The sequence below is a fragment of the Macrobrachium rosenbergii genome, chromosome 7, assembly GCF_040412425.1.
Source record: "Macrobrachium rosenbergii isolate ZJJX-2024 chromosome 7, ASM4041242v1, whole genome shotgun sequence".
Lineage (NCBI taxonomy): Eukaryota > Metazoa > Arthropoda > Malacostraca > Decapoda > Palaemonidae > Macrobrachium > Macrobrachium rosenbergii.
This window is the reverse complement of record NC_089747.1, coordinates 15992501-16005860: the sequence shown is the minus strand read 5'-3', so window position 1 is coordinate 16005860 and position 13360 is coordinate 15992501. Positions and strand designations below refer to the sequence as shown.

At 36.4% G+C, this 13360-nt stretch overlaps 1 protein-coding gene across 2 annotated transcripts in view; it reads right to left on the bottom strand.

Annotated features, from left to right (window-relative positions):
• LOC136840170 (afadin- and alpha-actinin-binding protein B-like) overlaps positions 1–13360 on the bottom strand; it is a 422145-nt gene that overhangs the window by 143124 nt on the left and 265661 nt on the right. The window lies entirely within an intron of this gene.

Genomic DNA, 13360 nt, shown 5'->3' with positions numbered 1-13360 from the left:
CCCCAGGTGGTACGCGCTCCCCACTAGACAGAGAGAGAGGAGCCAGGTGCGGTCGGGCACGCACCACTCGACAATCGTGAACTGGAGAAAATTGGAGATTGGTCTTTGGTGTTGCTGCTTTTTGCCGTCGACACAAGGGCAAAGATCTCATTCTTTTTTTCAACCAGGTTCTTTAATTTTCAACCAGGTTCTTCTTTAATCGAACATATGTTAAAACAGTAACGCTTTGTCGTATCTACCTGAAACAACCACACATACGGTAGATAATTATCACACGGCGTTTATATCAGGGAACTTAGCAGGCACCTATTAGAGAGAGCACGGCAGGAGTTTCCGCCTTTTTTCCAAATATACAAAGCCATACACACCTTTCGACAAACGGAAAAAAAAGCAATGATTTTGAAAAACTCGGACTAACAAAACAAATAATTCTGAACAACAAGCAACAGAAAAAATTATGATTTTGAAAAGCTAAGACTATCAAATGATTCTGAAAAACCAGGACTAACAGGGAAAAAGTTATTTGAAAAACTAGGGCTAATGCAAATAAAAAAAAAAATTATTTTGAGAAACTAGGATTAACAGGAAACAAAAAAATACGCCGAAGTTTCTCCGGCGCAATCAAGTTTTCTGTACAGCCGCTACAGCGGATAATCAAGGCCACCGAAATTAAACCTGTCTTTCGGTGATCTCGGTATATGCTGTATGACCCCCGACCCATAAAACTTTAACCACGGCCCGGTGGTGGCCTATCCTATATCGTTGCCAGAAGCACCATTATGGCTAACTTTAACCTTAAATAAAATAAAAACTACTGAGGCTAGAGGGCTGCATTTTGGTATGTTTGATGATTAGAGGGTGGATGATCAACATACCAATTTGCAGCCATCTAGCCGCAGTAGCCTTTAAGATCTGAGGGCGGACAGAAAAAGTGCAGACAGAAAAAAGTGCGGACGGACAGACAAAGCGGGCATAATAGTTTTCTTTTACAGAAAACTAAAAATTAATGATTTTGAAAACTTAGAAAAATTACGGCTAGCAGAAAAAAATAATAATCTTGAAAAACTTGGACTACAAGAATACACAATGATTCTGTAATATTGAACATGTGCACAAAAATGTAATCATGCGAACAATGAGAACACTGATAAATATGACATTGACAACTCAACTGAAAAATCTTTGTGAACAAATCCGCTTCAATACAGATTAAATGATGTCCTGAAGAATGATTTTTTTTGTAATGTTTTCGTCTAAACCTGTACGTGAGTGTTGAATGGCAGCTGCAGAAACATAAGGAAATGATGAAAAGATGTTATCTGGTGTTCAAACCACTTGGCGTAAATTACAACTATAATGCTTCTTGATCCTGCGGCATAATCAAAGAATATCTTGATAATTAAACTTTAACAGACCACGACAAGACAAGAAACCAATGCTCAGGACTATATGAGTAATGATGAAACTACAACTTAATTCCATGTCGTCGAGTCGAAAATTTATTTATATATATATATATATATATATATATATATATATATATATATATATATATATATATATATATATATATATATCATATAGAGTTACTGAGGATATTATCATTAATATCATATGATCACTCACTAGCAGCTCACGTAATATAAAGCCCCGTACACACTATGCATCATGATGCGAGAATGTTGAACGGACGTGTTGAAAAACCACTTTTTCAACACGAAGCCGCATCACCAACGTGTTGATAGGCCAGACCGATTTCAATTTTCAAGTGTCTGCTCAGTGTTGCATCAGCGTTCAGAGGGGGAGGATGTCCACTCAGCTCCAGTGCTGATGGCCCACTCACCACCACCCACCAAACCTCTTGAATGGACAAGGACCAACAGTCTACACTGTTGTATTTTCCAGCCTTAAATTGAGTGTTTGGGTGGCTGGGATGCTTGGGAAGATATATATATATATATATATATATATATATATATATATATATATATATATATATATATATATATATCTGAAAAGCTTATAGGTCCCAAGTATTTTATGAATTACAATACACAGTAGATGTTTGAATAATTGGTGTGGCTAAAGTCACTTTGAAGAACATGACAAGGAAGGGAAAAGGAATATTTGCCTCTCCCTTAATCCATCGCACTCTGTATATCCCTTTCAACTTTCTTTCTCGAACATGTGACGCTTTACTGTCAAATCTGGCCGGAGAACAAGTGAGCAGTGTTGCAGTACAGTTTGCCGCTAGTAATTTTTTTCCAACACCACTACCGCATCATGTGGCTGATACATGATGCATAGTGTGTACGGGGCTTAAGAGTCATACTAAAAATAAGTATGGAAGGTCAAATACCTTTCATTTACCTTCAAAATCTGTTCTAACCCTGTCAATTGTCTAACGGATGCCACATCCATCCATAATGAAGCTTGGTACTTCAAAACAGCACTTGTACTGTTATATATTAGAACCTTTATATAAAATTCTCTGTAGGTATAAAAAAGTACGAATTATATGATAAAGTACGATATGAAGAAAAAATTGCACTAGAACACCAAAATATTTACCCGCAGTGTTAAATTCTACCAATAAAATTCTCGTGTCATTTTAAATGGGATTTTCTGTACTGAACAGGATCCTATGAAATCAGAATTTAAAATTCATGGATAAATTGGTTTACACGAGATCTGTGACAGGCACAAGATAACTTCCATTTCAAATGCGTTCCTCAATCCAGTTTGAAATTTACTGTTATATTTTTAACTGAATCTAAAAATGTACTAATACTAGTAAGGTAATTTTTCTGCTGCATGATACTAAGCTCATATAATATTACCTAATAGTGGGCAAGATTTGACGTTAACAACAACAAAGGAAAAAAGGGGGTTACAGTCCTTGACAAAAAAAGGGGTCACAGTCCTTTGACAAAAAAAGGGGGTCACAGTCATTTGACAAAAAAGGGGGTCACAGTCCATTGACAAAAAGGGAGGTCAGTCCTTTGACAAAAAGGGGGTCAAAGTCCTTAACAAAAAGGGGGTCACAGTCCTTGACAAAAGGTGGCCACAGTCCTTTGAAAAAATGGAATAACAGTCCTTGACAAAAAAAGGGGGGTCACAGTCCTTTGACAAAAAAGGTCACAGTCCTTTGACAAAAAAGGGGGTCACAGTCCTTTGACAAAAAAAGGGGGTCACAGTCCTTAGACAAAAAAAGGGGGTCAGTCCTTTGACAAAAAAGGGGGTCACAGTCCTTTGAAAGGGGGTCACAGTCCTTTGACAAAAAAAATGGGGTCACAGTCCTTTGACTAAAAAAGGGGGGTCACAGTCCTTCGACAAAAAAGGGGGTCACAGTCCTTTGACCAAAAAGAGGGGGTCACAGTCCTTTGACAAAAAATGGGGGTTACAGTCCTTTGAAAAAAAGGGGGGTCAAAGTCCTTTGACAAAAAAAGGGGGGTCACAGTCCTTTGACAAAAATGGAGGTCACAGTCCTTTGACAAAAAATGGGTTCACAGTCCTTTGACAAATTTTCGAAGCCTAAAATTCCAGCGATAAGGGATTAAAGCAAAATAATAATAATAATAATAATAATAATAATAATAATAATAATAATAATATAATAATAATAATATTAAGTTCATGGACTTGAACTCAAGGTATACAGACAAAAAAATTAAATACAGTGGTTTTTGCTAAAGTCGGAAGTATTTGGAAATTTGGTTTTTTAACTACATATTTTGTTTTTGTACCATAATAAACCATATATATAAAATATAATTCCGTTAAAATTGACTCAAATCCGGAGGTGTTATGTTTCAAAGGTATTTTGCCAAGTCGGAAAGACTTATTAATTTTTCTTATTATTCCAATTTTTTTTTTTTTTTTTTTTTACGGTGAAGGACGACTCATGAGTGGGTGATGCATTAACATTGGTGTCACTTTGCAATTTTCCTTTTCCCGTTATGGCCCTCATATGTTGGCCAATTTAGTAGCTCTGCCTTCACAACTGTCAGTCAAGGTTATTGAAAGTAGGGAGCTGGACACTGACAACAGCACAATAGTAATAATAACCCATAACCCCATACTGAGTATAATGTTGTTTTACGAATAACTCCCACTCAGTTTGGTGTCAGAAATAGTAACAATAAGTCAGTTATTTTACAAAATTGGAAAAGTAGAAAAATAAGATATAAGGTAAAATTACTTTCAGTAATACATCACATGTGCTATTTCTTCACGTTCATTACTTACAAAATATCCAATCAGTGAGAGAGAGAGAGAGAGAGAGAGAGAGAGAGAGAGAGAGAGAGAGAGATCACGCCACACACAGGTGTACTAAGAAGTAGCTGCATCTGGCAATGTAACAATTTCCTTACAAAAGAGCGATCGATGATTTATCGGAAAACCATATGTCAATCACGTCGAAATTGTTCAGAGTGGATATGACTTTTGCTGTAATTTTTTTTTTTATAACGAACAACTGCAACAAGGTTTTACTGAGGCAAGGTATATATATATATATATATATATATATATATATATATATATATATATATATATATATATATATATATATATATATATATATATATATATATATCTGTGGCATTTCGCAATCTCCATGTTATCAAGTTCCTTCGCAAGAAGGATGTGTAAAGGAAACTTTTTTTATTATCATTACTGAGTGCCTTTTGATAGAAGGGCGCATAAAGTTAGTTAAAGTTAAAGTCCTCCTGTGCCTCTGTAGGCAAATAGGGCAGGCACTGATCTCCTGTTTCTTAGGCCAACAGTCAGTGGGGGACAGGTTCCAATGCCTATGACACGTGGCCAGTGTGTCGCTAGGTAGTATACGCAGTTCTTTTATTACTCTTGACAAAAACCTTAGTGGACTCTACCGCCTCTGAGTGATAGAAAACGTGCTATTATAGATCGTCTTTCAAGGTAAACAATAATAAAACAACACACATGCAAATGTATTATCCATCGCTGACATAACTCTCTGCCATGACTTTTAAGTAATGTCATGTGATCTAAGTTAATACCATTCAGCGGAAAAATTACCTTCCTATTATTAAAAAAAAACAGTAAATTTAAAGACGAACACCAATGCATGACCAATTTGCTTTTATCTGTTGTTGTGTCACACTGACAAGTCAGCTTAGGTCACGAGTATCAAGGACACGATTTGCCAACCAGTACCAAGGGGACTCATAGAATGCTTGTTGCATTTGCTCATCCACGCTAGCGCCAAAACGAAGAGGCGCGGGCGTTGCTCCAAAAGCCGGTAGGGTGAAGTTAACACTTGACCCACTATGCTGCTGAGAAAGGACGACACGTACGCACGTACGTACATTATAAATCTTATTTACAATCTACCGATATTTTAGCAAAATGTAATGAAGACTCATCATTACCATTTAACTGCTCATGTAAATCTTGAATTGGAAAGACACACGGAAACATAAAAACACATACAAATTACATTTTACACAAAACACACTAAATATAATATATATATATATACACACACAAATATATATATATATATATATATATATATATATATATATATATAAATGTATTTTGTTATTTAAAGTTGTATATATATATATATATATATATATATATATATATATATATATATATATATATATATATATATATATAAGTATATGTATATGCACACAGCTTTTAAGTAACGAATACATAGTTTATATATATATATATATATATATATATATATATATATATTATATTTATTTAAATAGTGTTTTTTGTGCAGAATGTAATTTGTACGTGTTTTTATGTTTCCGTGTGTCTTTCCTACTAGGGAAGATTCGACATGAGCTAAGTTACAATGGTAATGACGAGACTTCATTACATTGATTGAAATATATTAGATTGTAATAAGATTTACGTGTACGTACGTGCGGTACGTGTCGTCCTTTCTCAGTAGCATAGTGGGTCAAGTGTTAACTTCACTCTTATCAGGCTTTTAGGAGCAACGCCCGCGCCTCTTCGTTATGGCTGCCAGTGTGGATGAGTGCAAGTCATGGCAAGCATTCTATGAAAGTCTTCTGGTACTGGATGGCAAATCGTGTCCTTGATACTCGTGACCTAAGCTGACTTGTCAGTGTGACACAACAACAGATAAAAGCAAATTGGTCATGCATTGGTGTGCGTCTTTAAATTTATTATTTTTTGAAAAAAAAAAAAAAAAAGTAGGAAGGTAATTTTTTCTCTGAATGATATTAACTTAGTTCATATAATGTTACTAAAAAGTCATGGCAGAGAGTTATGTCAGCCATGGATAATACATTTACGTGTGCGTTATTTTATTATTATATATATATATATATATATATATATATATATATATATATATATATATATATATATATATATATATATACAGCATTAAGTGAATTTGGGTAGTATACAGAGTAGGGAGACGGGGATACTCAGTGTTACCTGCGTGGGGGGGGGGGCCAGGAGAGTGCAAACACACCGTCGCCCCCCGGTCTGGTCAGGGCACGGTGCCCTAAGTAAGGTTAAGTAGGCAACGTCTGGTTCAGTCAGGACACGGCATTCTAGGAAAGACTAGGACTTCTCACGCCTACCCCTGTCTCCCCACTCTGGAAAAATCCGCTCCACGAATAAACCACTCCCGACGTGAATTTGAAGGACGACAAATAACGCCAAAGGCTTCGTTCGTGTGGAAGTTCCATTAGCGGAAATTCGTTTTAAGTTGCTAGTATGAACACCAGGTTCTAAAGATGACTAGAGAGAAAAGAATCTTACAAATGAAAAAAACAATCCCAAATACGGGTTGGCTCATGCTTCCATAATCGTGTGTGTATTTCACGCACATTTTCCAATTTACACTCGCAACATGGACGCGCGCACACGCATGTACACACCGTCCGAGTTAACGAATGACTGGAATCATTATCGATCAATTTCCTTTATCTAGAAAAAGCTGATCGGTAAAATGAAGGAATTCATTACTGCCTACGAGTACAGAGAAATCAACTTAAAACTGAGCTTGGGAAATAAATTTAAAACTGAACTTGGGAAATAGATAAAAAGATTCCCAGAGACGTAATCAAGTTGAATGGCATTAGTAACATTCATTCGTCATAATTTCACAGTCTTCCAAACACTTGATAATATTATGAGTGGATATTGGTTCCCTAATAATATGCCTTCATGAAAGATTATTCACAGCTGATATGATAATCATTAGCAATGAATAAATCCTCATGTTTACACTGCGGAAAGAACAATAGTCTAAATCATACGGAGTAGAAAATTATATATACTACAGCCACAAATAAGCAATACTAAAGACATTTACGAGCAAATGGAAAATAATAAAAGTGATACGTTTCCCAAAAATTATTTAATGGTGGCCTCATCAAAAATATATATTTATTAATTTTTGTAATAATAATAATAATAATAATAATAATAATAATAATAATAATAATAATAATAACGAGCAATTCTCATAACCCTGCTCTTATTAATATTAAAATTTGCATCTTGAATTATGAAAAAATTAATTTCTAAATCTTCCGAGTAATAATAATAATAATAATAATAATAATAATAATAATAAATAATAATAATAATAATAATAATAATAATAATAACACACACATAATAATAATTCCTAGCCCAAGTACACGGGATATTAATTAAAAATTCTAAAATGAAAAAGGGAAATCAACTTAATGATTTACCCTGTGTTGGAGAGGATTTTGTTATACTCCTGTGACGGGGATATATACTTCACTGACAAAGGTGGCACATTGGAACTTTCGTTCCTCCCCAGCTAATGCCATCTTGTGCTCTTCACCCAACGGGTTGTGCGAAGGACACGTCCAAGCCACCTCCACTTCCTCTCATCATTAACTTATCTACTTAAAAAACTCCCGGAAAGTATTGACAATATTGAGAAGAGTGCAGTTATCAGAGTAGCTCATTGTTATTATTATTATTATTATTATTATTATTATTATTATTATTATTTTATTATTATTATTATTATTATTATTATTATTACTATTATTATTATTATGTAGGTTTTCATTTTAAAATTACCAAATTTAATGGATATGTTTTTTTTTATTGTGGCCACCATCAAATAATTTTGGGAAACGTATCATGCATCATTTCCCATTTGTTCGTGAATATCTCTAACATTGCCTAACTGTGGCTGTGGAATATTTAATTTCCTGCTCTACATGATTTAAAAAGTTTAATGTTATTTCCGTAAGCAAGAGGATTTATTCATTGCTAATGATGATCATATCAGCTGGGAATAATCTTTCATTAAGATTATATTATTAAGGAACCAATATCCAGTCATATTCTTCTGGAGTTTTTTTAATTGAGTTGAACTGAATATAGAATTTAGGCCAAGGGCCAAGCGCTGGGACCTATGAGGTCATAGCGCTGAAACGGAAACTGAGAGTAAAAGGTTTGAAAGGTGTAACAGGAGGAAAACCTCGCAGTTGCAATATGAATCGTTAGGAGAGGGTGGGAAGGAAAATGGAAGAAAGAGAATATGAAAGGAGGTACAACAAAAGGGACGAAAGGGGTTGCAGCTAAGGGCCGAGGGCACGCTGCAAAGAACCTTAAGTAATGCTTACAATGCACCGCATGAGGCGCACTGACGGCACTACCCCACTACAGGTTAGGGTTTTTTGAAGACGACAAAATAATTACGAGGGAATCATTATGGTATCATTTCTAACTCTGTCCTGCTGATGGACTCAGAATAGTCTTCATAAAGTTTTATTCACAAATCGTCAAAATCTCGTAGGCAAAGATTCACTGTCACGTCCATTTAGCAATTCACATCGTAAAAGACTTCTGTATGTGTTTCACGTCGTCTCCAATTTAATTCTGATTTTCAAATCCTATTCAGCTTGTACATCGTCAGATTTTTTTTAAAGCTTCTCACTCGGTTCAGGCTCAAGAGAACCTCTATTGGATATCACTCTTCAAACTTATTTGGAACAAGCAACCCCATCAATCATTCTATCTAGTGGTTTTCTTAGATTTATTTGAAGTCCCATCCCTCTGGATGATGCAATCTATTAAGCTGCGTAAATCTTGCTGTGTGTCCCTTATAAAAAGAAGCACCATAAATATAATAATTCTGTCAATTTTCTGTCGTTCAACTATTCCAAACCTTCTCTTCCATCTCCAACAACGTTTTTCCTTTCAAAATCTAAAAGCAGGGAAAATACAAGACTCAAAATAATAAAGAAAATTTCTAGCAGCACACCACTTCACTGGAAATTACCTTCACAAGACCCCATCAAAATTAGAATCTGTATCCAATTTGTTCAAGGATAAAAATAACTAACTTTTCACATTTAATGTCACAATCACGCAAGACCTACAATAACACTGGTTTGCGGGGAATGTCAACAGCCTTCTGGTAATCAGCAAAAGCAATTATCTTAACACGAATATCTGACTGGTGAAATTACTGCCTTTACTAAAACTTTCTTGCTCATAACTCTATATCTTATGAAGGTCTCTCTCCAGTCTACTGAGAACAAGTATACTGAGTATTTTCTTGACAAACATCGCAAGCACAATTCCTGCTATGACTTCCAATTTCTGATTATAAACTCGAATCTAAACAAACAACAAAAAACAAACAAAATTAAAATCAAATGAATCGAATTTTGTCTACATAGTATACTGCCATTATTGATAGTAGACATCACTGCTTACCTCTGCAAAAGCGTAAGTAGAGAGGTCTATACTGCAAATACATTAAAAAAAATTTGGTCTTTGGCAGTTGTGAAACGTACATACCGTAGAGTTACCCTCTCTCTCTCTCTCTCTCTCTCTCTCTCTCTCTCTCTCACTCTCTCTCTCTCCTCTCTCTCACTGAATAAACGCTATTCAACTACTTGGCAAAATGCTTAAAACACATACACGTAAATTTCTTCAAATCTCTCCCTCTCTCTTGTTTACTGAATAAACATCGGAATTGCTCAGCAAAATGCTGAAAACCATATACATGAATTTCTTCAAGCCTCTCTCTCTCTCTCTCTCTCATATGCTTTGGACAAACAAAGGAATTGTTCAGCAAAATGATGAAAACATACACGTGAATAACTTCAAGCCTCTCTCTCTCTCTCTCTCATATGCCTTAGATAAACAAAGGAATTGTTCAGCAAAATGGTGAAAACATACACGTGAATTACTTCAAGCCTTTCTCTCTCTCTCTCTCTCTCTCTCTCTCTCTCTCTCTCTCTCTCTCTCTCTCTCTTCTTTTCTATATAAAAATAATCTAACAAAAGCTGACGCTTGGGCACCAAACACATCCTCTATATCGAACATGACTGACCGACCAACCACTAAAACAAACGGTACTCTTGGATAGAAAGTAACAGCTGCTTTAATTAAACGTCAAAAATAAATGAAAAGAAAAAAACAAGATAAACATAATATATTTTATCCTGAATAAACGAGTATTATTTATGAACTACCACCACCAGAGTAGATAATCATAAGAAATGTAAAAAAAAAAAAGCTTAATGAGGTGAAACGACCACCTGTTATATTAATTTCCTTGGCCGCCTCTCTGTGTGTGTTGCATGTGTGTGTATGTGTGCGTGTGCCACTCCCCTCCCCCTCCCCTCCCTCTTCCTCCTCCCCCTCATTCTTTCCCATCCCTGTCCAGAAATTTTCAACATTAAGTGACACAACGGTATACAATAAAGGATTTTTGGCTGAGCTTTCTTATTTTCGCTTCGAAATGGACTCAGTGGGTAATTCTAGAACGACAACTGGCACTACTGGTGATGGTCCAGAACCGCCAATGGCATCAGCATTGGGTCAAAACCCCAACAGCTGCTCCTGCGCCTACGCCAAGATATGGTCAGTTGTTTGTATATGACCGGAGGGTAGTTCCTTGCTGGCCGAGCGGGTTCCGTTCTCAGCTACCACTCGGTTGGCTGCGAGTTCGAATCTCCGTCCGGCCAGTGAAGAATTAGAGGAATTTATTTCTGGTGATAGAAATTCACATTTCTCGCTGTAATGTGGTTCGGATTCCACAATAAGCTGTAGGTGCCGTTGCTAGGTAACCAATTGGTTCTTAGCCACGTAAAATAAATCTAATCCTTCGGGCCAGCCCTAGGAGAGCTGTTAATCAGCCCAGTGGTCTGGTTAAACTAAGATATACATATATATATGACCGGAGGATAAATGGGGCTGGTGCTACCTGTAGACTTTGCTGACTATTATTAGTAGAGTTAATTTAGCTGTGGGTATGGTATGGATATGGGTATGGGATGCATATGGGTATGGGTAAGGGTATGAGACTGGTATGGTAAGGGTATGGGTGTGGAATGGATATGTGTATGGGTATAGGTGTGGGTATGGTAAGGATATGGGTATCAGTGCAGGTATAGGTATGGTACAGATATGGGTATGGGTATTGGTATGGTATGGGTATGGAACAGGTATGGGTACACGTATGGGTATGGTACAGATATGGGTATGGGTATCAGTATGGGTACTGAACGGTTTTGGGTATGGGTATGGTACAGATATGGGTATGGGTATGATACAGATATGGGTAAGGGTATTGGTATGACACAGATATGGGAACTAGCAAATGCGAGCATCTGCTAGTATCCCTTTTAATGCTCCTGCACTAAGAGAGGGTCTCATAATAATAATAATAATAATAATAATAATAATAATAATAATAATAATAATAATAATAATAATAATAATAATAAGTTCCAGTAAATGGCAACCAGATATTTCAAACATACCAAAACTACAAGAGTGAAAAAAAATGATAACAAAATTAACCCTAAATTGACAAAACACATTTGCTGACATAGTTTCAGTTGCTTCGGCCAAGTTCAGTTGCCTATGGGAGGCCTGTTATTGAAAGTCAATGACTTTCCACCACCTGCAGACCCTAAATGTTGGCTGAAGCCGGCTTGATCTTTGCCAACCAGCAAACGAATCAACAGTATCGACATGGTCCAGTATCGACATGGCATTGCGTCGCCCAAACTACAACATTCCAACATGTCAGTGCTGACCTAGGCATTGAATTAGGTACCAAGTTATTCATCCGCTATTTCATTACTTACGTCAAAATGTGTGCCATCAAAACCGTAGGGCCTCGAAGAGTCTTATACCGGAAAAACCTTCAGTCGCAGGAGTGTTTCACCCTACCAGAATAATGTTCACCGCCGACTCGACTCTGCTTTGGCAGGTGTTGCTTGCACGCTCGGTGACCTTCCCCGCTGCAGTTTCTCCGGAGCGCTCTTTCGAACCTGTACAGATTGGCGGAGGGTTCTGCTTTCGTGGTAATTCTGGGCAACGAAGTCAAACTGTTCACTTTATGTCATTTGAGTGAGCTATTAATCAACTGCACGTGATCTCGAAAACACATTACGGAATATCATCAATTTTTCCTCGTCTTGAGCGAATGGCGATGCTCCTTCACCGAAAGGTCGAACTTTTCGAATCAATAGATACATTAAGAAATAAATCAACTGATCAACACGAGTGGAACGATGAAAATGATATGAAATAGAAACCAGAAAAATGCGAATTACGGAATAACACTGAAAAGTACAGATACAGTATAGTGCATCTCTCTACACACTAACAGAAAAACGGGCAAACAGCCAACGGCAAGAAAGCTGTGAAAAGAAATCAAGAAGCTAAACGAGCGTTTCGGAAATACGAATTCGTGTTTACCTCCTTCGTGAACCTGACTTCCGATTCGTGACATCTCTGGATCAAGAGGAAATTTGGAGCTTTTAGAAATGAAACCATTGAGGCTGATCAAAACTCCAGGTAAGCGGCCAGGCTTTTCCTCGATTTGTGGTTAGAGAGAGAGAGAGAGAGAGAGAGAGAGAGAGAGAGAGAGAGAGAGAGAGAGAGAGAGAGAGAGAGAGAATGTTATCTAGTCCTGGATAAACAATTCCCGAGTTAAACTCAAATAATAATAATAATCAAAACAATCATCATAAAAATAACAATAAATGATAGTGTTTCGCTTACAAAAATATCCTGTGATTTAAAATGGCACAATCTCTTAGGCAAAAAGTTCGATTATATAAAAAAACTGACGTCAATGAAAAAAACACGGAAAGTGCACGTTTAAAGGCAATAATTTATTAATTATTGTGATTTATATGGCGTCACATTTTAAGGGGTTATTTATTTGAAAGTGACGTTTGCTGAAAATTATGCAAGATGAAAATAACCATGCAACAGGCAATAGCAAGACGCCTTCAATAAACAAGACTTAAGCAAGGCTGCAAGATAAAAGAAAGAAAACAGCAACAGAAGGAAAAGG